This window comes from Xenopus tropicalis, chromosome 3 (assembly GCF_000004195.4).
Source record: "Xenopus tropicalis strain Nigerian chromosome 3, UCB_Xtro_10.0, whole genome shotgun sequence".
Classification (NCBI taxonomy): Eukaryota; Metazoa; Chordata; class Amphibia; order Anura; family Pipidae; genus Xenopus; species Xenopus tropicalis.
In genome coordinates this window covers 45267049-45293700 of record NC_030679.2, presented here as the reverse complement: position 1 = coordinate 45293700, position 26652 = coordinate 45267049, and the positions used below count along the sequence as shown (strand labels likewise).

Sequence of the window (26652 nt, the reverse complement as noted above, 5' to 3'; positions counted from 1 at the left end):
GTATGGCAGAAACAATAAAACTAACAGCACAACATGCAGTTAACTAAAGAGCTAGATGGTGGTGCCGTAAAATGTATTTACACTACTTGTACCACACTTGGTCCATGCAGAGACTAACAGCAAGTTTCTATATTGCCTAAATGATGGATGGAATATTTAACGAGATGGGAACACCAGAGTATCAGTAAATTGCACATTTAGCAACAATGAATAGTAAATGTGTAGTGTGTAACATTATCATAAAGAAGATGTCATAAAGCCCCATCTAGCTGCTCCACAGTAAAGCATGACTTACAGTTAAAATGATTACACTCTGATAAGGCTCTCACGTTACTGTGATGAAATATGTTGTGCTGGCTTTGTTTAGAACAGGAAACTGACTGGTCCCTTGGTTATTAAACAAGCAGGAACACTTTGAAGGGACAAGTGTATTGTAAATGTAGGACAGCAACTATAAAGCAGATGGCCACACTAATAATACACTTTTTGGTTGCTGCTTATATGTGTATTTGAAAGCACTTTGGGTGACATGGGACCCTTTTGGTCTTAGCAAAATGCCAAGTGTGCTTTCAGTTAATATTGCAGGCAACTTGTAGTCATTTAATCATTTGAGATTCTGTTTTAGGTTAAGTAAATAAAATATGTACAATATGCTGAAATACAGATTATTGTGATATTAGGTAAAACCAGGCAATGTGTATTTTTTTCTCTTAAATCAAAAATAGAAAAAGATTGTATTGGTTTTTAATAATGTACCCTCTACTTTCATTCATAAGATGTTTAGCCAACTGCAACAGTTGTGCAATTATCAACCCTTGAGAACTGTCCATACAATGCAAATAAAGGTTTAAGTTAATATTCAAGCTAATATAATCTAATCATCCACAAATGCAATCATTTTATGTCCCGTATTACATATTACATTTGTAAACCAAACCATGAGGTACTGTACACATGCTCATGTCACCAACTGATACTATACAAAGGTGGACTGGGTGACTTTGGAAATTGTACATCCAAATGAAAGCAGATATGTCTCTATGTGAGGACCAAACTCTTGATCAGCATGAGTTTTGTTCCAAAGCAGAATTGGCCTTGTGGTTACTGACCATTACGGTTAGTTAAAAACCCAAGTGTTGTGTGTATGGGTGTGTCTATGGGGACTTTACTTTGACTTGAGGCTTTTGCATCTAGTAGCCAGTGTTCAGATTATACTAATATTTTGTTTGCAGTCTCTGATTATCTAGAAGTGCTTTGCCATTGTGTTTAGGGTAATGGATAACTGGCCATTTGCCTCCCATGCAAAACCACCTTTCCCTGTGGAAGACAAAACAGCTGAATATACTTTACCTTTCTATTGAAGACAAAGGGAATTGTTGTCTGATTGCCAGCCCAACATTTTAATCGTGTAAAAAGGCAATTCCTCTTGTCTTCAGTAGAGGGGTCTTTTTATGGATAACAAACACATCTGCCATTACTCTTTTTCTATATGAATTCTTAGTTAATCCATTTTAATGATATATAAGGACAGAATTATCAGGTAATATTACCTTCTAATATATAATAATGACCCTTAATGATGAATTAGTCATAGCCAGTAAGATTAGCAGGAGATATTGGCAGAGTGCTACATGCATCTAAATACTGTAGGCACACAATGTGTTCATTAATGCAGCATCACTTATACTGCCGCAGGATCATGGCAAAGTGCATGTCACGGTACCTTGCCAAAACGTCACAGCAAACAGAAAAGTCATTCAGTGACTTTTGTGTTAATTGAAGCTTAGATGTACAAGGCAACCACAATTTTCACTTAAACAGAGGCATGGTGCTTAAAAAAAAATATCCTCTACATTGACACTTGAGGGAACTAAATAAGGATACCAATTTAGGGTAGAAGAACAATGTTTAAAGGCCCACAAACCCCAGATGGGACACTATTGCCCTAAGTTTTTAGTCTAGTTACTAAGGATGCTTTAAATTGTAACACCTTTATGGTTTGTCTTCAGCCATATCACCTTTCAAAGCCTGTTTATCAAGTTAGAAAAGCTCACTTAGTTTTGAATTGAAGAATCGGAGCAGTCCACTGGTATTGCCCTTTTGGGCTCCATTCAGAAAACACTATGACATTTTAACAAATGTTTCACCACTGGAGGCAACAGTTTTCAAAGGAGCAATCGATAACATTTCAAAACATTAAAAATTGCTGTAAGTTCACATTTTTAAAAGCTTCTTTCACTGCATAATCTAAGTGCCTTACCATAGCCTCCCTGTATGAGCTTTGACTTATATGGGAACTGGGTATGTGTCACCCATCCAATTACAATTAACTTTTAAGTTAAACAAAGCTAAACAAAAAAACCCTTGTGCATATTTAGTTAACACACATGGGGATTACTGGTACAAGCACAATCCTTATTTTCTGAGAACAGAACATACACTATGTATGGTTTCCATAGGTTTAGAGTGTAGGAGTTTTTTTTGTATCAAAATAAAATCCTTTGTATCATACAACCCACTCAAGTCTTTGGCGGTTACTTATGCATTGTACGCTCAGAACCCTACATCTGTACAAGGTCCCTACAAAACAAAAGTCTATTACCATAACCAAAACATGTTACCATGTACAGTAGTTGTTAAATATGATTGGGTTGGTTCAAAATTAAAATATTATGTTTCTTTTCTAAATTAACTAGTTGAACAAGATTTTTCTCTAATGATAAGAAACTACCTTGTATTCTAGCTTAGCTAACATCAATTACATCTGTGTTGATGGAAAGCAAACCTGTTGTGTTTTAAATATTTTTAGTAGCCTTAAGACAGAGTGCTCCCCAGTACAGTTCCCTTATCCAGAAAACCCCAAATCCAGATTATAGATCTTATATTTTGGCAGTTAACTTTTATTCTTTTCTATTGCAGAGGCAATTCTGCTATGAAATGAGGTAAGAACCACATGATAGGGAGCAATTGGAAAGGGACATAGAATTGTGGGTATTCACACTGACAAAACTGTTATCATTTTCGCTTTCTAGAAAAAAAAAATCCATGTTATGGCAAATTTATTACCCATGCGTACCTTTCAGGACTTGCCTTTTCAGTGCTAATAAAATGTGCGTTTTGCAGAGCTGGTCAACATTTGATATAGTTCATTAATCTCACTGTACAAATGGGAATATGAGAAGGAAAAGACCTGGGGTGTTACGTATATTTTAGCACAACTCTGTACTGCTGTTCATAAGGGTCCCAATATAAAGGAAGATAATTTGGGTGTGGATGTGGTCTCATTAAGAACATTATGTTTAAGGTTGAGATTGAAAGCTGAAGACTGAATGAAAGACTTATTTACTGAAGGAATGCGGATTTATGGATTGCCAAGGATTTTGATTAATCAGATGATGGGTTTTTAATTTTTTTAATGAGTTTTGGTTTAATGTTATTTATAATATGGCTATGAATTCATATGTTTATTACCTAGGATGCTGATACTTACATTTGTAGTAATAACATTCTCTCACAAAAAGTGGGAAGGGCAGCATAATAGTTATTGATCCACATCCAGAAAGGAAGAGTTTTAAATTACAATGCTTCATGTCAGTTCCTTACGTTTCAGGGTAACAGGGTAACAGGAAACTTTTTTGTGGGAGTATCTGAGGTGATCCCTAAATAATACTAGAGGCAGTGACTCCCCAAAGTGACTCTCTTATTGCTGTGGAAAGATTCCCTTCCTCTACCTCAATTCCTGACTATAGGCATGTTTTGGAGACTGGACAGGTAGGCAAAATAATTGTAAACCTTGCTTGTCAGCTTGCAATGACTTTCAGGGGGTTCTACCTCCTGAAGCCCCTCCTGCCTAGTCTTTGCCCCCTAAATGCATTACTTTCCCTTTATTGTGTAACCTGTTTTCAACTACAGTAGGCTACATCAAGTAAAGCAACACAAGGGCTATTTTCCAAAGTGCTGCCATATCCAATAGTCACACTTCTAACGTTTATACCTAAGTTCAGTACTTCGTATTTGGAAATTCCAGTGACCCTGGAGTGCCCAGCATTGCATAGGGGTATCAAGGTAATCTAATTATAAGAGGTCTGTATGAGCAAAATATCAGTGCAACTGCCAACAGATTGGTTGTCCCAGCCAGTTGGTTTGCTTACATATTCATCATCCCTGGAACTTGTACAATTCTAGGCATAGGTCTCTCCAAAATTGTATGATTTCAATTATTACTAGCTATCTAAGAAGTTCCAAAAAAATATTGCTGTTGTAGGTGGTGCTATTGATCTACTGCGCAGATGCAATTTGGAGAGGCCCTTGCTTGACACTGCTTACAACCTTGTGGAACTGGATGATAAGGTGAACGGGTTAGTTTAGTCTTACCTCCTCATTCTTGATTAAACAAAATGATATTAATCAGATACTAGAAAGTGCAATCTACAAAACGTAAATTACATTTTTTTTTAAAAAGGTCAGGCTATTATTGGTAAGCATCTGATCTATAGAAAAGATATTTGTAACTTATCCCGATTGATTGATTTTTCAAATGGAGCAAATAGAGTCTGGTGGTTTAGAAGATTTCTACAGGAATTAAGAAGGGTAACGGAGAGAAAAGTATGAGATGTGATGCAACTAGGGGCCCCTGGGGTGACATAATAACTAAATCCCAGTAAGTGCAGCACTAGATAAGCATTTCCTACAAACTATGTTACTCCCCAAGGCCCCAGTCACTGAGCTACATCTTTTTAACTTCTTTCATACATGGGATTCACACAGCAATACTTACCTATTTTATCTCAAGATCGCTATGAATATATTCAGAGCTTTATTGTGATAGATGGGCAATATTTTTAAAACATAAAAACTATAACTACATATCAATCTATAAATAACACTGTACTTATAAGACTTGTAAATAATATATTTTGTTATGACACTGAACTGCCAGAGGTATATGTCTCTAGGGGCTACACCCACCATATGAAATGCATTTCTAAATTTGCCGGTCTTACAACCAAGATACCTAGTCTATTAGCAGATGAAGCCAAGGAGAAAGAAGATAGGTTGAGGACAAGGCAGCAAGTCTGAGCTGTCCCAGACAATAACAATACATTTTAAAACTCAAATATAAATCTGCAGGCTGGGGCTTAAGGTGGCCATAAATGGGCAGATTTAAGCTTGAGCCCTTCAGACCAATTCGGCAGCTTATCTGCCCGTTTACCCCCAGCGTACCTACCTGACCATTTGGCCTGATTTCAATCTGATAGGTTTGATTTTTCCATCGGATTGAGGACTGCATCGGCTCATTGATGCTGTTCTCTCTCCTACGGCTCCTATTACCATCATTGTATTCCAATGGTTTGGCCCAAGGGATTACTGTAATATCACCCACCTTAGGTGGGCATATTAGTAGAAACATCATGTCGTTTGGTGATCTTATTGTGTATGGCCAACTTTACTTATTGACCATGGCAGTACAGCTACTGAGGGGGTTAATCCTTTTTCAATAGACTAATTAAAAGGTAAAGCATGGTACTGCAGAGTTTTGGGGTGGAGTACAGAAGTATCGGACTGCAAGCCTTTATAAAGATAGCCTTTATAAAGATAAGTACCAGGTCACATCTGCTAGATAGATAGAGAGATAGATAGATAGATAGAGAGATAGATGATAGATATGGATATCACAAGAAAGAAAAATGTACTTGTTTACACAATGTGGATGTCAAATTAAAAAGGAGTCAATATGGGCACTTTGATTTGCCTTGCCACTAAGGTGTAAGCATGTAATATAATATTTAATATGTAATAAGAAGACATCATATGTGTGCATGATTCCTCTCTGTACAGGAGAGGAATCATGCACACATATCATGTTTTCTTCACAAGGTGTAATAAAACCACAATGCTCCAGACAGCAAGGGCCAGTCCTGGAAATGCTGTTTTTTTAAAGGTGATGTGATAAAATAATATAAGATGCTTAACTATTTTTTTTTTCACATTTAATCATGTTTCACAGATAATCCTGTAACATAAATGTACTTGCACATATTTAGGCCTCTTTCTTTCATTTGTATCATGTTTCATGTTGGCCCATATCTTTCAGTTTATTGTATATAATTATCTGCTAAATAAAAGCAAGGACATAGGCATATGCAAGTATTGGCTTCCGATCTACCATTATTAACCAAACATGGTGATCTTGGGAATAAAGTGTATACACTGGGATTATTGATTTTATTATAATACTAGAGCAGTATATAGGTAGTGTTTACCTTTTATCTGGTTTAATGTGAATGGACAGTATAAAGGCAGACACATAACACACACAAAAATCTTTCTCATATTTCGCATATTTAAGAGAAAACTAAAAAGCGTACAGCCAGAAGAGCAGACAATGCGCCCACACAATGCCTTGTCCTTGCACCCGGTTTACCCTTTTTGCTAGCACCCTGCCCAACACAGAGACCACAATAACTGCTTGTAGTGCAGTAAAAAGAGACACTTAGGAGTATCAGGTTATCCTGACTGTTATCCTGAAAAAAACTTATTTTGCAATTATCAGTTGCACACATAAGCTTCATTATTTCAGAAATCATTGTTGAAAAAGTAATGGCATAGTGATCTAAATAAACAATGCTGATCTATAGAGAGAAAACATATACAACATGGCATTAAAATATCAAGTGTGCACAATGAGCCATTTCTCTATTCTTTCTTTTAAAAATACCAAGATAACAGTGGCGGCGTTGTTTTTATCAGTAACTCCCTGCATCCTATGATTTAATGTTTCATCACATCGGTATAAAGTTCTCCAAGTTCACAACAACAGCAGTGGTATTGTTTTTTCTGTAATTACCTTAATCTAATGATATAGCATCTAGAGATATAGTATAGACACTCTATATCATTGGATGCAGGGAGTTACAGATGTAAAACAACACCGCTGCTGTTGTTGTGAGCTTGGAAATCTTGATACTGGTGGTCGGAAGCACTGTCATAGGATGCAGGGAGTTATAGGAAAAAGCAGCACCGCAGCTGTTGTTGTGGAAAGGGAGAACTTGATACTAACGCACAGAAACACTATATCATAGGATGCAAAGAGTTGCAGAAAACCAGAGAAAAAAAGAGAAATTTTAACCAAAAGGTAGTTAAAAAAAAAGGATTCTATTCTTATTAATGGTTTAGTGGATTGTAAAAATGTATGTGCCCCTTTTATTTGAGACTGTTATACATAGAAAAAAATGAGCAAATAGTGCTGGGGATGAGATATAACAGCTGACTGATAGGGTTAAATCAGGCTGGGAGCAGAGAGGAAGCTCTTCAGGGAAATACTGCAGCTTCTGTAGCTGAGCAGGGAGACTGATAGGGTTAAGAGAGGAATGCAGGAGTGCAGAGAGACTTGGGGGAGGGAGTAAGTCACAGGGAGCAGAATCAGAGTGGAGTGAATTGGGCTGCTATTGCACAGTTTGCTTGTCACTTACTGACATCAACAAATAATGCTAACAGAGTGGTGATCTCCTGAATGTGCTAGGCATTCAGCAGAGAAAGTGAAGAAAAGGGGAAATACTGGTGATGTTTTTTTTTTTTTTTACAATGCAAAATCATATTAGGCTAAGTGAGAAATCAAGGTATATGTCCCCTTTAAACAGAAATTCAAAATATATCATTGAGTGTAAAGCAGATTTGTCATGATTATATGGTATATTAATTAAAGCAAATCACATAATAATACATGTCTTTGTATTTCTGTTAAACCCTGGCTATTGGGATAATAAGTGAATCTGCACCTAAACATTTTAGATGTATGTTTCTTGGATGCTTGTTCTTTAATGAGAATCAGTCCTATTTTATCCTGGTTTAAATGCAATCCCCAAGTATCTCTGAGGGTTACATTAGGAACTCAGTATCTAAAAGAATATCACTTTGATATCTGTAACATTCGGCTCAGCATATACAAACACCGGGTTTATTACACCACAGATAGTATAGGAAGGAAAAGTAGCCATGTCTGTCTAATCTAACTTTTCATGGACAGAAAGGGATAGGAAAATATTGCAAACATATTGCTGATAGCACAGAAGAAGAGAAGTCACTTTGTGATAACAACATGTCTCTTGAAGCTTCCAAACCAAGTGTAAATGTGCCTTGTGACCCTGAGCAGATTGTATAACTTCTTGTGTCTCTGGAATGAAATTGATTGGTCCACAATAGGCTGGTAAACATACTGTAGTTGTTTAGTTCAAACAAAAGCTTATTAATCTAGTTCTTTTCAGAAGACATAATAATACCTTGGCTTCGCTAGTCACCTGCAGACACTTGATACATATGTGCTATGTCAATACCTTGGACTGGAAATATTTTCTAACTTGTGATACTAATGTTTGCTTTTTTTGAGCAAACACTGCGTCTTTTTATTACTGTACGTGGAGCGCTTGCCAGCTGCTGCCAAACAGAGAAGTAAAGCTTGGGATGAGTTGTTCTTTCAGCACCGGAAAGGTGCGCGTGCAAAATGCATTATCTGCTCACAGCACGCTGTGTACTTACACCTTGCAACTGAATCCCAACTCTTAATCTCTTCTTGCATTTAAGCAGACCAGAATATCTATTTCTAAGAGAAATACCATATTTTTGTAAGCATCCAAAAACATGCAAGCATTGGACCAGGGAGTAAAGTAAATGATATATTATATCTGTAAAGTGCTACAGGATATGTTGATGCTTTATAAATAATAATAGTAAAATGTTGCTGTAAGTTAGTATTAAAAATAGTACGCTGGAAACACTGGAAAGTTACAGGTGTGCATTTAACATCATTTGCTAGAGTCCATTTAAATTGTAAGCTCTATGGGGCAGGGACCTCTGTCTGCTTGTCTTTTTTATTCTTAACTTATTGCAACTGTACCTTGTATTTATTGTTATACTTTGCATTAATTTATTATTATTATTTTAATAACCTTCTATTGTATTGATCCATTACTCTACTGTGCAGCATTGTGTACATAAGCAGCGCTTTATAAATACAAATCTACATACATACATTTTAAACTGTTGCCAGAAATAATATTTGTTCTAATTAAAGAGATATATTTCTAACATGCTAGGCACTTAGGTTGTCCAGCCACCCAGGAAACACACAACCTAAACTTATTTTGCCTAAACATGACAAATGGGTCAGAACATTAATGGCATAGGGTTAAACAACCTGCCATAGGATCTGTTTTACTTTAAAAACAGGAGCCACAACTCCTAAATTTTGTTTCACTATTGTAATCTGTTGCTTAGGAAGCCACTGTAAGGGTAGTCAGCAAAGCCTGCAGGAACTTGGGCTTGTATAGCATGCCTCAATCTGGAAAGTGTTTTCCGCTATAGCAGAAAGAACTTTAGTAGTAGAGGTTGATCCTAGAGCTTTTATGAATGGCAATACAAATACACAGTCTATCTATCATCTATCTATCTATCTATCTATCTATAATCATCTATCTATATCTATCCATCATCTATCTATATCTATCCATCATCTATCTATCATCATCTATCCATCTTCCTATCTAAACAAACATTGCTTCTTATCGCTGGGACCCTCTTGGCTGTGCGCACACTGTTATCAAATCATTAGAAATATCTAAACAAACAATAACAATCAGCCAGGCAGTATGTAAACATAGTGTATATGTGCGCCTTCGGATTTCTTTACGGCAGGTATCGTGAATGCTTTGCTGTTACTGCCAGTTACAGTAAGTAAAGAAGCAGTCGATCTGCCCCTCAGTGACGGGCCGATAGCGTTGCACTTGGCCGGCTTTGTTTGACTGGGCTACAGCTGGAAGGCAGGGAGCTGTCCGTTCAGCACCATGGGATTCTATTCAGGAGCCATGGATAGAGAGCCCCGCTGTACTAGCCCGACGGTAGCCCCGCTGTACTAGCCCGACGGTAGCCCCGCTGTACTAGCCCGACGGTAGCCCCGCTGTACTAGCCCGACGGTAGCCCTTCTGTACTAGCCCGATGTTAGCCCTGCTGTACTAGCCCGATGTTAGCCCTGCTGTACTAGCCCGATGGTACAAAGGCACATGTTCCTGCTGCAAGTGGGAGGGAGCCACTAACCTGTATTTCTCTGCTGAAATGTTGGAGACAAGAGTAAAACGCTTCCAGGATACAGAGCGCGTCCCCAGCTGTCCGACTGCTCCCACCGTGGCACGGAGTAACTCTCACTGCCTGCGCTCTGACTGATGCCTCCTAACAGGCACTCCCTTCATTCACTGACGCTCCATCTCCCCTCCTTCCCCTGCCTTTCCTCACTCCCTCCTTACCGGGTGGGGGGTACTAACTAGCGTTTGTTACCTATTGATTGATAGTGATTGGTCTCAGCTTCTCTTTCAAGACACCTCTGGACAATCCCCATCATTCACTCTCCTAATAAAATGGCACCTCCAACTAAGCTCTTTTTAGTTAAATGGGGGTGGGGGGCACGGTGACCTTGTCAGGGGCAAACACTGGGATTTCACAAGGGGTTTCTGTTTCCACTCTTTCTGTCACACTGTGCAGCCGGCTTATCATGTGTAAGCAGATCTTGCACTAATCCCTTATTGGCAGCCAATGTATGTATTCAAGAAGGTACACAGATTTTTTCTCACAGAATCTGTACAGCATATACTTCAAGACAAATATGTTTAAATCTAGCAAGTGTAACCTAGTGACTATATACTTATCTAACTACACTGCCTGCACCCCTGACCCCCATGCATGCCTGTTGTTGCATATTATGTTTATATAATCTACACACAGGGGCACAACCCAAGACTTATAAAGGTGTGCTCCCCTTAACAGCTTTGGCTTATAACTGACATGAGTGTGTTTGTGTGTTGGACTTTAAGTCTAAGCCCCCATATCCCACTTTAGTACAATTTTTGGGGATATCCTCTAAAGCTTTAGATGGGGGTGCTCAGTTTGAATACAAGTCAGGATAAGAGGTACAATTAATGAAGATGTGCCATTTTAGATATTCCTGGAGCAACACAGGATAACACCATGACATTGTGTTTGTTTACCGTCACATGTTGCCTTAAAAATAGACTTGCCTCCAAATGTCTGCAAACCTCTACTCCACACTGACTTCATTTTCACAGTAACAATATGAGCTCTATAGAGTCTGCCCCACAGAATCCAACCCACATTTGACCTTCTTGTAAGAAACGTAATGGGATACTTCATTATTGCTGTCATCTGTGCTTCATTGGGCTCTCTAATATTAATCATGTCTGACTGCAAGGAAAATAGGCCTGAGAGCATTTCTCCAACTTATCCCAGCATCCTTCAGAAAAGTTTATAAATTAGACATGAAAATAACAGAACGGCAGCTGTGTTGGCATTGGTTATTCCTTTGGCATAAATATTGCTGGCACGGAATCACTGGCACGAAAAGCATATTTTCTAGGTTTCACCATTTGAATTAAAATGCCTTATTTCACAGGATACAATGAAAGCCCTTGTCTGCATAAAGCAATGCTTATTTGCTTTTACATTTATGTATTTATAAAGCATATTTGTACAAAAGTGTATTTTTTTCTCACATAGAAGCCATAAAATCAAGTTTAGGGAAAGGAAAACTGTAATGTGCCAGTGCTTGCAGAATTACTGTTGTATGCTTCCTCCTGCTAGCTTAGCTGCCCGGCACGTGCTGGGAGTTGGAGCCCTCCAACAGCTGGACTGGCACATGTGTAGTGGGGACTGACCCCTGCTTCTTGAGTTGGTGGTCCCACATGATCACTGCAATATGAATGCAATGTATGTGATCTCTCTAACATGAAACTCTGCTCAGCTAATGACATGCTATTATATCTGCGTTTTTTCTTCCGGCAAAAAAAATTGCATTGCAAATTTCTAGCATGGACTGCTACACTTTTTGCCAATGGTGAAAACAACAAACTTGCAGTGAAACTGTACCAGGTGAAAACGTTTGCTCTTTGGGGTAATAAAGGTATTATATCCAGGAAAATTCCCGATGGGCCCAGGTGTCAGTGGGCCCTCCTGCTTCTAGCCATTTAGCCTAATTTATGGACATGAAACAACTAAATATATAGAAGAATAGATTAAAGTTTACAAAGATAAAAAAAACTAGGAAAATATAGAGACTGAGTAAGAAGTGGATAAAAAATAGTTTGGAGAGTGGGTCCATGGTCTAAGATTTTCTGGTGGGCCCCTGCATCCCAGTCCGACAGTGATTATATCGATTAACTATATTTGGTTTCTCTTAATTAGGCTTTCCTAGGAATAGTAATATTTATATTATTTAATGGTACCCCCAGTTATCTCATGTGGTTAAGCTAATATAACTTGGAAAATGAAAGGGCACACCTTAATGGGCATCCCAGCTAACATACCCATCTGGCAACAGCACTGCAGAGTACCTTAAGAGTTAAACACTGTATGAAAGCTTAACATCTGATCCCAGCCTTAAGAATCACCTTATGTGCTATTTACTATAAATGAGTATTTTACAGGTATGCATGATCAGATTATTTTGAATTAAGTTGAGAGAAACAAGACAACACATTCACACATACAAAATACAAAGTTAATTGTGCAGGACGCCAAATTTCAAAATAAGTTTTAGATATAGTAATCCACCAAAACTGTGCATCATTTCATGTGGTTTGGGCATAGCAGACTGTAAATTCAAGGCTAACTGGCTGACCTGTCCTGCTACACAAAAGGATAATGCAAAGCTTTTCTTTAAATGAGAATAGGTCCAAAAATGTTTAATATATACAGTATGTTTATAAATATAATTATAATTGTGCAAACCAAAAGTGCCTTAGGGCCAGACCAAAGACACATAATGCAATTATGCATATATCAAGCATTTATGTGTCCAAATACAATAAATGTATGACTTCAGCTAGCCATCCACATACTGACTTTGAGGATATCTGAATGACTGTGTAATACATTGGGCTGTGAGTCTGTTTACTAGCTTCAAAGTATATAACTGACAAAATATAAAAGTCTTCCCATTTTCTCTCTGCAAGTGTTCATTTAAGCAATGTTCTGCTTTTGTGACTTTGGGAAAATTTTAAGGGGGCATTTACTAATGTTCAATTTTTTTTTCACAATTCGTATTTTCTTTAAATTGTGTGATTTTGTAGCGGAAAAAAACACAATTTTTTTGCGACAAAACTGCAACAATTCAGAAAGAAAAAATATGCCATCAAAAAGCTTTCAAGATCATGTAGAAGCCAATGGCAGGTTTCCATTTTACAGTCCTCCCCCAGTGTCCTCATACTATGGGCCACTCCCTGCTGCTTCCTGCTCCCCCATTGCTTCCTCCCACTCCCCCCTACGTCACCCAGCTCCCCCCCAGTATCCTCCAGATCCCCCCACAGCATCCTCCCCAACATCCTCCAGCACCCCCAGCATCCTCCAGCTCCCCCCAGCATCCTCCCCAACATCCTATAGCTCCTTCCAGCAACCTACAGCTCCCCCCCAGCATCCTCCCCAACATCCTATAGCTCCCTCCAGCATCCTCCAGCTCCCCCCCAGTATCCTCCCCAACATCCTCCATCTCCCCCCAGCATCCTCCAGCACCCCCCTCAGCATCCCACCCAGCATCCTCCAGCTCCACTCCCCAGCATCCTGCAGCAGCTCCCCACCAGCATCCTCCCAAGCATCCTCCAGCACCCCCCAGTGTCCTTCCCAGCATCCTCCCCACAGCATCCTCCATCTCCCCCCAGCGAACTACAGCTTCCTGCGACTCCCCCCAGCTCCATCCTCAAGCAACCGCCTGCTTCCACTGTCCTTCAGCTGCATCCTCTTGAACTGTCCCCCGGCTCCCCACGGCATCCGCACACTTTTATACGTCATGCGCACAACCAGTCAGGGCTCGTAATTCTTCAAAGGGGACCTGAGCTAAAAAAAAACTGTATTACGTCCGGGCCCCCTTTAAACTGAGTCCAGGCCCATAACAACTGTCCCCCCTGTGCCCCCCCCTGATGGTGGTCCTGCCTGAAATCAGTTCTAATGTGTAGCGCTGGCTCCTTCTGAAAGCTCAGACTCAGGCACAATGCGCTGAGATAGCTGCCTACACACCAATATTACAGCTAAAAAATACATTTGTTGGTACAAGAATAACATTTTAAATGGTAGAGTAAATTATTTGCTATGTAAACAGTGTAATTTAGAAATAAAAATTACACCATAAAAATCATGACAGTATCCCTTTAATGTCTGAGAACATTTGGTGGAAAATAAGTATCTCACTAGTGTGCATAGGACCACATCATTCCTACTATACACAAAGGCATCTGAATTGATGAGTAGTTTCACAGATGCTGTTTTGGTCCTTTAGGCTATGTTCCCTTGGGAAATGATTGTGAATGTAGTTAAAATGATGGTGGTGGTCTTTTAGCATCCCTAAGTTCCACCACAGAATAGAAATGGGTTCCCAAGACCAAGTTTTTACCCAAGGTAATTATATTTTTTTGTTTTCTCATCCTTTAAAGGAAGTAAGGGATGTTAAATGGAAGCTAGCCCTGAGACCAATAGACTCCCAGACGTTCAGATGGGGGTAATAAATAACACAACTGCCCAGGAACAATAAAATATCCACCCGAGGGAAGCACAAGCCTTATCAGTGAGTAGCAGGTTTGGCTTGTAATGCTAGGTGAGTGGGTAGATAAAATGACCAATACTTTGTGGAATGTGGATATACATTCATGAACATTCTGGGAGCAGGTGAGATCTCTAGTGATTATTTTACCTTCAAATATATGTAAGTCACATAGTCTAAAAATGTTTATCCTCTTTACCCTTCTATACAATACACTTTCTGCTCCTAAAATTCTCTTTTTTTTTGCTGACATTGAGAAAGTTTCTCTGCAGTGTCTGTGAGCATTTAATACAGAAATGAGTGCGGTCAATGAATAATTGTCTAATTTGTTTCTATTGACAATGTTTAATCACCAGGGATTTCATGTCATCACTCTCCTTTCAGTGACCTCTGTCCCACCCCCACACACTGAAGGTCTAAAACAAATGATGTTGCTGCTTACGAGTCCTAGTGTCTCAGTATGGAAAAAAAAAACAGTGACCCCTGCACCTCACACTATATTATGGGTAAGGTAGAATATACAGTATGTTTTTATCCAGGGCGTCCCCAGTAGAAATCCGGTGTTTTATCATGCAAACAACTTACTGTATGTTGTTTCACAAGGTTAACTTAAGTCTCGCCTATCCCCATCAAAATTGATGCCAATTGAAAGCTAGTGGAGGAGGGACTAAAACATTGATGTTACAAATTGTAACAACTTCTCCACAGCTTACAGACAGCATGCAGGAACTATATAACCTACAATGCATTGCGCTGCAATGTTCCTTTCCTTTTTGACATCATGTGTGCAGGGAATTGTGGGCTTTGGAGGATGCAGGCTGAAAGTAGACTGAGGACACTCAAAAACTATTACATTTTATTTGCAGCCAATTACAGCCAATTGTAATGAATTTTAGTACAGGTATGGGATCTGTTATCTGGAAACCTGTTATCCATGAAGATCTAAATAAAGAGAAGGCCATCTCCCTTTTAATCAAATAATTCACATTTTTAAAAATCAATTTTAATCACATAATTCACATTTTAAAAAATCATTTACTTTTCTCTGTAATGAAAAAACAGTACCCTGTACTTGATCCCAAGATATGAGATTTAATTATGGAAAGATCTCTTATCTGGAAAACTCCAGGTCCAGAACATTGTGGATAACAGGTCCCATACTTTGTCGTAGCTACCCTTTTTTATCTTGGGGGCATTTAGCACAAAGTGTTAGGTTTTGGAGCTTCCCAGACATAGGAAGGTACAGTATAACTGTCCCCTAAATCCCTCCATGCTGCAGCCAGTTGATATAGTTACTGTATAATTATTCCCTAAATGTTATGTATATGAAATAAAAACAACGTTTTAGCAGTTTATTCCTATCTACTGGCATTTGTCTCAGATGATATATGGTACTACATTTACACTAAGCTGAGGTGGTGCAGTTAATTTAGCTTCTTTCAGTTTTTCTTTTATTATCTAGAAACTCTTTCTAACCTCAGGATGTACCAATTTGTGCACCCTTTTTTCCTGAGTAGTAAACCATGACATTATCCTCACTTTCTGCCACAGTCACTAAAACACAAGAAAGAGTCCCCTCCCCCTCCCCCGTGCAATTGAATTAAATCAAATGCTTCTTCCGGTAATGGGTTGACAGGCTGTATTTGTTAAAAACCACAGTAAGTAAAAAATGGCACACTCATTAAAAATTCAGCCAGTCTGACAACCCTTGTATTCATATCGGGTTACAATTCTGCATACTGCACATAATTTTAGTCAGCAATTGTGCATGCATAAACACAAATAGATCACAAAGCTACATGCAGTATTTCCGAGATGCACAACAAATTCAACATAATTATGCCATATAAGTGTAAAAGTGGCATAAAATACATAGCATTTTTTAAAAACTTTATTTCTTTATTTTCTTTATTTCATGTACAGCAGTTGTGAATATTCTCCATTATAAAGAATTTGAATGGATGTATAGTGCAACTCCTCAGCAGCAGAATAGCATTTGACAAACTCTGCTGAACTGACACCTGTTTCAATTTGATATATTTCATTAAAACTTTTTGATTAGGAATAATGTTCCTGAAAGCTTTGAACATTTCCTGGATTTCCCATTTAGATCCTTGTTAAAATGGCTCCCTTGATGACCCATTGAAGTTAATGGTACAAAATTAGGCAGCCAGTGGTGTAACTATAGAGGAGGCAGACCCTGTGGCTACAGGGGGGCCTAGGTAGATGGGGGTGTGAACCACGAAGTCTGCTTCCTCTGTAGAAATCCCCCTCCCCAGCCTCTCTGTGAGTTGGTGGGGAGTGGGAACATGAGGGGCGGGTGGAAATGCATGCAAGTAGCCAGGACCCTCTGAAGATATTTTTGTGGGTGGGTGGGGAAGGAGGACCATATATAGTTACACCACTGCAGGCAGCAAATACATTCTGCAATCATAAGACGGGGTGTAAAAATATTGTATAAAACAGCAGAAGTCACCAGAAATTTGAATATGACTACAAGAAAATTCAATACATAAAATTATAGCTACTGTTAATTTTACAAGACATACTGCAAAGTTGCAGTGGTTTGATGTATTTCAAGAACTCTGTTTTACACAGCTTTATAAATAAGGCTCTTACTCACTGACAACACACAATATAATCAATCTAAACCTATAAAGGGATCCGTATGAACATGGTCCATATCATTTATAAATATACAAGAATAGAAAATACAGAGAACAACTTGCTACATAAATTTAATATCCTATTGCTTCGACAAAGAGTAAAAAGTGCACACAAAAAACAAGAGGAAATTTAATTTACCAAACTTAATCAATGACCCCGGTGCATTATGCACTGAGCCCTTCACATAAAGGTAAGCCACAATCAATGAACTTTAGTAATCCAACTTTTCAAATCACAGCTTATATGAATGAGATCAAACTCGCTGCATCAGTGGCCTGGCTGCCATGCCACGACTTGCTTATATTTAAGGGGTATATTTAACATGCTATGTAAAAAGTGGAGTGCTCCTGGCTTTCAAATTTGTCACTTTGTCACAGTAATTATTCTTTTAAATTACAAAAATTAATTATGGGATTGGAAGATATTACGTATACCATTTGCCATTGTGTCAAATTCAGAAAGGCTTCCATCCCAGAATTTGCCATTCCAATAATTCAGATTTCACATATAAAATTAGATATTGTCAGTATGGCATAGATAGAAGCAGTTATGCCCTGAAACCATCCAATCTGCCTTGCTGGGTGATTATCATACTAGATGGGTATTCATTGTGAATCCCATTTTCTATAATGACAATAAATGACAATAAGTGCCCACATCTACCAAAAAGAGCAAAATATAAGAATAGAAAATGTTTGAAGTGATCAATTAAATGAATGCTTGTCTTCTTTACATAATTTAGCAAACATAGCATACCTCAGATAAGTGCAGCACACAACTTGTTTTAAGGAAAGGCAAAGTCACTTGGTGGTGCCAAAATGTTAGGCACCCCCAAGTGACTTGAATTGCTTACCTTTTCCTTCTCTCCGAACAGGGGCACCAGCCCAGGGTACCTGCAGCACTTCCTCCTTCCTGTATCGCTCGCGCGCATGCGCAGTAGAGTGAAAAGCCGAACTTTAACAGAGAAGTCGGCTTTTCACTCTACTGAGCATGCGCCTATTGTGTAGTCGCAGCGAAACGAAGCTGGAAGGAGGAAGCGCATCTCTCCAGGTACCCCGGGCTGGTTCTGTTTTTTCCTAACAGGGGCACCAGCCCGGGGTATGAGGTAAGCGAAAGCGAGTAAAGTCACTTGGGGGTGCCTAACATTTTAGCACCCCCAAGTGACTTAGCCTTTCCTTCTCCTATAAGGTCTCTAGCAAACAGTATGTAATTTTCAAATGCTGCTGCTCAGTGGGGGCCAATAAGGACTCAATAAGTTATTCCAAAAATTAAGCAACAGTCATCAACCCTTGTCATCAATGTTAAGCATTACCCAGCCATCCTCAGTGTCTTTATCACCATTAATGAGCTGCACTTATAACAATGTTGAGTGTCCCATAGCTCAAAGTATAGAGTTGGATTTCTTACAATTATTCGAGTATTGGGATAATTTATGATGTCCCGTCCTGCCTGGGGAGTTGTGCTCCCTGCACCTTGTGCCAAAATAAAAAAAAATCTGTCAGGAGGTGCAGAGAGAGGGTGCAGAGAGAGGGCGCGGAGAGAGGACGCGGAGAGAGGACGCGGAGGGGAGTACTATACAGGGCAGGACTGCTGCACCCAGGAACGACACTGCAGGTTGTGAACAGGGAAATAAAAAGGAGCAGCCACCTGATCCATACCAGTGACTCCTGACATGCGCATCCTATACTCTGTGAGTGTATTGGGGAGTTTTATTTTTATTAAAGTAATTAAGTTTTTACACATATGGCGTATGCATTTATCCCACAGTAAGTGCACAGAAGGGGAAGGGAAGCGGAAAGGTCGTGGAATTAACCTAAAGTTGCTAAAGTTGGAAATTTACCTATGTGAAGTGGTTCCTACCACTGCCTGAAATTAAGAGGTGGGAAAGCAGAGAGTCGTGAGCTACAAGGGAACCAATTGGATGCCATATAAACCCAAGGGGGTCTGTAAGCAGATTGGCAATCGGAAAGGGATATCACAACTGGGCACAAAAGGGTGATATAAGTAAAAGTTATCACTGGTATTAAAAAGCACATGAGAGTGCACATTGTGAAGTAATAACAGTATTACACTATATTTTTTTTTCCTCCTTTTTCTCTTTTTTCTTTTCTTTTCCTCATAAGACCTCATCGCTAAGTGTAAAGCAGAAAAGGGCACTTTGGAGTATTTTAATGAACTGTATTTGACCTGGGACACAAGGTATCTGAAGTGAGGAGCATACACTGAATATTGCACAATTTATATTTGTAAAAGGAGGTGCAGAGAGCTGGTTTGGGGGACTAAGGCCGGTCCTGTCCTTACTTCCTGCCAGTAAGGAGGTAAGCACAGGGTTACAGCCTGCCACCATTCCCTAACATGTGTGGGTACATTCCAGGCCTGGACTGGGTTCAAAATAGGCCCTGGCATTTAAAGTACACAGAGGCCCAAACAGCCCCCCACCAGCCCAATAAATAGCGACTGTCTATGGCATCTTACAGCAGCCCCTCTGGCATTTGCCTGAATCCACGGATTGCCAGTCCGAGCCTGGTAGTGCCTTTCACCTCCTGCCCCTCATTAATACAGTGATGACAAATGCAGGCACTGCTGTTTTCATAGGGGCGACCCCAAGTCTCTGTGCTCTAAAAACTGAGTGCATGGCATTTGTTTAAAGAATGAAGGTAGTGTGGAAAGTGCAAAAACTTGCAAAATGTGCCTATCTTTTGTACATTTCGTTCCCTACTAAGAATTATGTAGAGCCAGAACAAAGGGCCAGCCAGTGAATGGATTTCTAAAGTAATGCAACCAAAGGAGAATATTGGGAGTGAAGTGTTAACAAGAGTGATGCTGGTGGATCCTGTATAGTAAAACTAGCAATGGGCAGGTCTGGAGCTTGTGTTTGTTTCATCTTGTGATATCCAGTAGATGAAAGGAAAAAAAGCACTTTAGGATTATTGATTAAATGCTATGTGCCTGCTCTGAAGAATGTATCCCGTATTATAAATCCTCTCTATGTGCCTGTTTTACCAATGCGAGATGAAAAAGGAAAACACTGGCATATATTGCTTTATAGCCAAGTTAGACTTTTACTCAAACTATAAATAATAAATAATATAATGATATCTCATATATTATTTTTTTTAGCATTGAAAAAATCTCCAGAGAAATTCAGGCATACATGGTTTCCTAATTGCTAAATTAATGATTAGTCATTTACTTGATTTACTGTGATTTATGATAATGATTCCAGCAAGCTACTCCAGGGAACTAATAAGTATTTATACCTCCAAACTTGATACATATCTAAACGTGCAAGGAAAGCATATTCAAGTGGGTATCTGGCACACAAGGGTTAAAAAAGATTGTTTCTCTTTATGCGTTATGGCACGAAAAGACAAGCACAGTGCATAATGTATAAAGCATGGGGCTTGCCCCTAAGGGGCTGATTTACTTACCCACGAACGGGTCGAATGGAGTCCGATTGCGTTTTTTTCGTAATGATCGGTACTTTGCGATTTTTTCGTATGTTTTGCGATTTTTTCGGATTCTTTACGAATTTTTCGGATCCAATACGATTTTTGCGTAAAAACGCGAGTTTTCCTATCCATTACGAAAGTTGCGTAAAAAGTTGCGCATTTTGCGTAGCGTTAAAACTTACGCGAAAAGTTGCGCATTTTTCGTAGCGTTAAGTTTTAACGCTACGCAAAATGCGCAACTTTTTACGCAACTTTCGTAATGGATACGAAAAACTCGCGTTTTTACGCAAAAATCGTATTGGATCCGAAAAATTCGTACAGAATCCGAAAAAATCGCAAAACATACGAAAAAGTCGCAAAATATTCGTTTTCAAGTCGGAACTTTTCCAATTCGGGTCGGATTCGTGGGTTAGTAAATCAGCCCCTAAGTGTGCTGTCAGTGTGGCCTGCATATCATTATTGTGCATGCTGTACTGTTATATGTACTTATATGCCAGTTCTACACCTGTGTAACACAGAAAACCGTTTTATTTGATGTAATAATATTTCCTGCAGCTCAAAGGGTAGAGCTGGCATTTAGCTCATTGCTTATATAAGAGCTGACTTTGCTGGCCTGTGGCTGCCCAGGAAGAGACAAGTGTCACTGTTAAGTTGCTAAAAGCTATGTTCATGAGCTCAACTGACACTTTTGCTGAGTGCCTGATCCCATAGGATGTCATTGATCTCTAGAGAGTCAGTGTATTGCACATTAGTCATAGATATTCTAACTGTACAATAGTGAAATATAAATTGAAGTTGCAGAGTTGTTTGTGACAATTTATGACAGATCAAACTGGAGAATCCAGAGGGACTCCCAGCAGTTCAATCATCTTTCCAATTTAGCGAAACATTCCTCATGTAAGGAAAGTTTTTAATAAACTGACATGTAAATGCTTTGAACAGTCAAAACATTATTTTTCTGTGGGGTGTTAAAGGATAAGCAGACCTTTAAAATAAGTGAATGTAAAATTGATGAGGGCTATTCTAAGCACCTTTGCAATTTGCATTCATTATTAATTTTTTTAATTCCAAGATATTAAAGGATATATGTGCAGTCAATATGAATGATATTTTTCACAACATCGCCACCTGTTCTGACTGGGATCTAGTTAAGGGCCGATCTGATGCCTTTCTGTTTAGGGAAAACATTAGAAACCTCAGATAACTTCTCTCACGTCCCAACAAGAAGAATATCAGATCAGCCATCTTTCTTACACCTGACAACTTCCTAAATGACATCATAGTCAGAAACAGACCAGCAGGTGGTGCTGTTGTAACAAAATGTATTCATATTAACAGTACTTATATCACTGATATCTTGGGATTTAAAAAAAAAAATGAATGTAAATTGCAAAAGTCATTAGAAAAGCACTCTAATCAATTTTACATTCACCTTTCTAATAGGTTTACTTGCATGTTAAGGCTCAGCACAACTCAGCAACAACACAGAGCACTAACACTTAAACAAATCCTTAATCCCCAATATATACAGTATATTGTTTGCATGAACATAGGATTTGGACAATAATTTTCCATATTGGAATAAGTGCTTAGATTGGTAATGTTTTACTGATGAGTGACTTCTTATTATAAAATTATGTTTGGACCACCAAGTCTGGAGAATGGGAAAGTGGAAGGAATTTTATGGAAAGTTATACATATCTTCGTTAAGGCATTTAGGATGGTGTATAACTCCTTTCTGCATTCCCACACTTAAGTACCATCACTATAGCTCACAACCTATCTATTACTCACCACCCATCTCATAATCACTGTATGTAGCGCTGGTAATTCTGCAGTGTTAATCTGGTCATCCTCATGGTGCAGTAGCACATCTATTCTGTATTTATTGTATCTATGTATCTATTTTGTGTTTCAGTTGACCTAATAAAGTTTGAAGTTATAATCATGTCTGTGTACTACAAAACTGAGCAAGCTTAGCAGAATGATATTTTAATGAACAAAAGCATGTTTAGAATGCTTTCACCAATTTTAAGCTTTAATGTTTATTAAAATTATCTGAAGGGCTGGCATAAAGCCTACATAATTTCTAATCTTATTCATTTATTTATACAAATGCACTGCACAAGTGCTCAGTGTATGACAGTACACAGGTGCCACCTTAACATGAAGGTACACATTGGACACCAATTCAATATAAAAAATCTTGTGGTGCTGAAAGCAGCAGAATGGATACACACCTTGGCACCGCAATTTACAATGGACAGTTATCCGACTGACTTCGAAAGCATACGAAAGCTAATCAGGAAAGCTAATGACACTATTTTGTTTGAAGATCTCAAACAATTTGGAAAGAATTAAAATGTCAACGAAGGCAAATATCTGTCAACTTCAATTGAACTTCCAAGCATAGCAGCTGTGTCACCAAATGCCACCTCATTAGCACTGGAAAATCTGATTGAAAGAGATCAGATGCACTAGAAATGTGAATGGGAGGTCTGGAACTAACCTTTGTACTCAGCGGAGAAGATAAAAATGTTATTTTGCTGGTTGCTAAGAGACCTAGGAAGCCGGCTGGTTGTGGGCAGAGAGTGTAAGCCGCAGAAATGTATGGGTAAATAATGGCAGTACAACTGAATGATGAAGGACATGTACAAAACATGCCTATAGATCATCAGAATGTAAATGGAAATATGACTTGTTTATAAGTAGGCTTTGCTTTATTTTCCTATAAATGATTACTACAACTTAGGCAAGAGGTGTAATAGACACATAAAATAGATGGCATAAATAGATGTTACTGGGCCCCAAAAATTGATATGTATACAAAGATTTATTGAAGTTGCTTAAGTATTGCTTCATTGGGCCTCCAACACTCCTGGGCTCCCCTGCAACGGCAGTGTCTGCTTCCTCTATAGTTACGCTACTGAATTAGTAGGTAAGTTTAGATTTAAACACTAAGACCAGCTCCTCCCAATGTTACTGACACATCCCTATGAATCACTTGCCTGAATGTTCAGCCAAACCAAATCTGAACCCTTAAAATAATAAGACTTTGTATCTCTGGAAACCGAACATAATATTTTTAATTTGTTTTTACATTTAAATATGCCAATTAGGGTTCACACTTGGTTTGGGTTTTGGTTTTGTAGATTGGTATTCAGCATCATCAAACAATGATGGATTCATTGCATGCCTGATAAAGATAACATACAAGGCCAGAGAAGTAGGGGTTCAGTTTAGACCAAAAGCTCAGTTGTCCATCTACAGTACAGTATGCTGTACATATTCCACATAGGGCCAGAGGAGGCTCTTGCATTCAGATGTAACTTCTCAGAATGTATCACTTGTGCACTTCTCACATGATAAACAATTGGTTGAATGTGCTCCTAAGCAAATATCTAGTTACTTTTATAACTTTTATAGAGCAAAAGCAGATATTGGCCCCTTAAAAAAAGAAGAAACAGATGTTCTTGGGTCAACCTAAAATGGGTACATTTCCCTGTCTCGATTGTGCCCAGTGTAACAATATTACCAAAGGAGCTTTTTTCACCCATCCTCACAGCGGACGTCAGATTCCCATTAGGAAGTATTATACTTTTGACTCATCCTATGTGGTCTATCTGATTAAATGCCATGTGGCTTAGTATGTGTGGGGGAGACCACACAAAAAATAAAAGATCAAATAAAACAACATAAATTAAAAAATATTCGCTGTGGTTATACACACCTCCCACTCCCTCTACATTTTAAGGAACATAATCACACAGTCAGGTGAGATACCAAGTAATAGATGATGTTGAATCACTCAGACGAGGGGGCAATTGGATTGGTTGTCTTAGAAAATTGGAGATGAGATGGATACACTCTCTAGGTACGCTGAATCCCGGTGGATTATATTCCTATGTTATTTATTTAAAACTAGAGGTTGTCCAGATCTAATTGTGCCTTCTGTGTTTTAATTCTAATTCTTTTTAAAATTTAGAGCTGGTGCATTTGGTTCAGATGACTGACCATATAACTGTCATGTCTCTCCATGTAACTGGATCATAATTAATTAGCATGCTGTTGTTATGTGATGTCAAACCCAAATTTGCTCCATTTATGGGTCAGATTTAGCAAAATGTTAGATTACAGTTTACGACAGAAGCATTGACCCACTTTCTTATAATTCCTATGGGATTTTTTTTAGAAACGTATTTATCAATGGGTGAACATTAGAATTCACCATTTCATAAATACACTTCTAAAATTATCATAGAAATTAATGTTTCTGCGGTGAGCTCTAATCTTACAGTACATTTTGAAAAATCTGCCTCTATGAGTCTATTCTGAATAAGGGCTCCATTGACTAAAGAAGGCTCAAATATACCGTATATACTCGAGTATAGGCCGATCTTAATATAAGCCGAAGTACCTAATTTTACCTAAGAAAACTGGAAAAACTTATTGACTGGAGTACAAACCTAGGGTGGGAAATGCAGCCGCTACTGCTAAATTTTAATAATAAAAATAAATAACAATAAAATTACATTAAATGAGGCATCAGTGGGGTATATGTTTTTAAATATTTATTTCAAAGAAAAACAGTAAACTAGCTCTGTAAGTGGAGAAGAAGGTCAACAAAAACAATATGGTATTAACAATGATAGGGTTAATACCATATTTACTTAATCAGCAACCAAGCTAAAACACAAAGAGTTAAAATCCTTAAAAACTACTGTTTATGAAGAATATAAAGTGGAATATCTAGTGCAGAATGGGACAGGGGAGGATGGTAGATGAAGATGAATTTGGGAGCGGGCCAGAGCACTGGAGGTTGCAGGTGGCCTAATTTGCACACAAAGGACAGAGGTTGCTAGTCTGGAGGAACCCACGGCACCCAACTCAAGTATAAGCCAAGGGTGACTTTTTCAGCACATTTTGGGTGCTAAAAACCAGGCTTATTCTCGAGTATATACATTACTATAAATTAATGGCTGTGCTTCAGATGTTTGGTCTCATGAATCTCAAATAAGAAATGTGATTCCATGATTCAGTCAAATAAGTTCTAATAATATGTACATTATTATTGGCAGAGAAAAATATTAGCGATATCTGCTTCAGAGGGCCAAGCCAACCCGGCGCCCTAGGCAACCCAGATGTCCTCCTCACCCCTGCAACCTCTATCCACCTTCCCCCCATATGTAATGCACAATTCCGTTGCATTCAGAGTGACAAGTGGAGTGCAGACTGAGGGTAGGCAGGAGAGGCACCTCGCCCTCTCATCCTTGCACCCTAGGCAGGTGCCTCTTCTTCCTACCCCTAGGTCCGGCCCTGGATAAATGTCTTGTTTTAGCCTCTCAAATCTGTGGATTAGTATCATATTTTTCAGTATTTTTAAGTAGCTCAAAAGCAGGATGCCAAAGCAGACAAAAACACATAGCTAACATGCATGGCAGTCACCTTTAATCACCAGCCAATCAATACTTAGGTAGAAATAGAGACGGCATTCATGAATTTAGAGATTAAAAATGGCCTCAGAAGCATAATTGATCCATTATACTCTCCTTTTCCTTCTCTGATGGCACCAATATCTATTTTGGAACCCATTCTGAAAACAGATCTCAAAGGTTGTAGTAAAGAAAATTCTCCCAATTTAAAAGACTTATATAATATGGAGCAGCTTAAAACATTTATTTCTCTAAAGAAAGAATACAATCTAGAGAAATCTGAATTTTGCAAATATTTACAAATACATACATACTTAACATCTCTTCCACAAAGCAAGTTAGGATCACTACCAGATTTTGAGAAATTAATTCTTCTGGGAGAAAGAAGGAAAAAAGGTCTGGCAAGGATCTATAACCTTTTAAAGAGACCCAAAGAATGGGCAAAATCCCTGCAATGGAGAAATGGGAAAAATGTCTAAATAAAAACTTTCCTATGAAAGATTGGCAACAA

At 38.6% G+C, this 26652-nt stretch overlaps 1 protein-coding gene across 2 annotated transcripts in view; it reads right to left on the bottom strand.

Moving 5' to 3' along the window:
• The window catches only part of cplx2 (complexin 2), a 78355-nt gene that overhangs the window by 30214 nt on the left and 21489 nt on the right, over positions 1–26652 (bottom strand). Inside the window, 1 exon segment of one of the 2 annotated variants that reach the window (NM_001007495.1) lies at positions 10090–10175. The exons of the other annotated variant lie outside the window; for it this stretch is intronic. The gene's annotated coding sequence lies outside the window, so the exon portion shown is untranslated. 2 annotated transcript variants of the gene reach the window in all.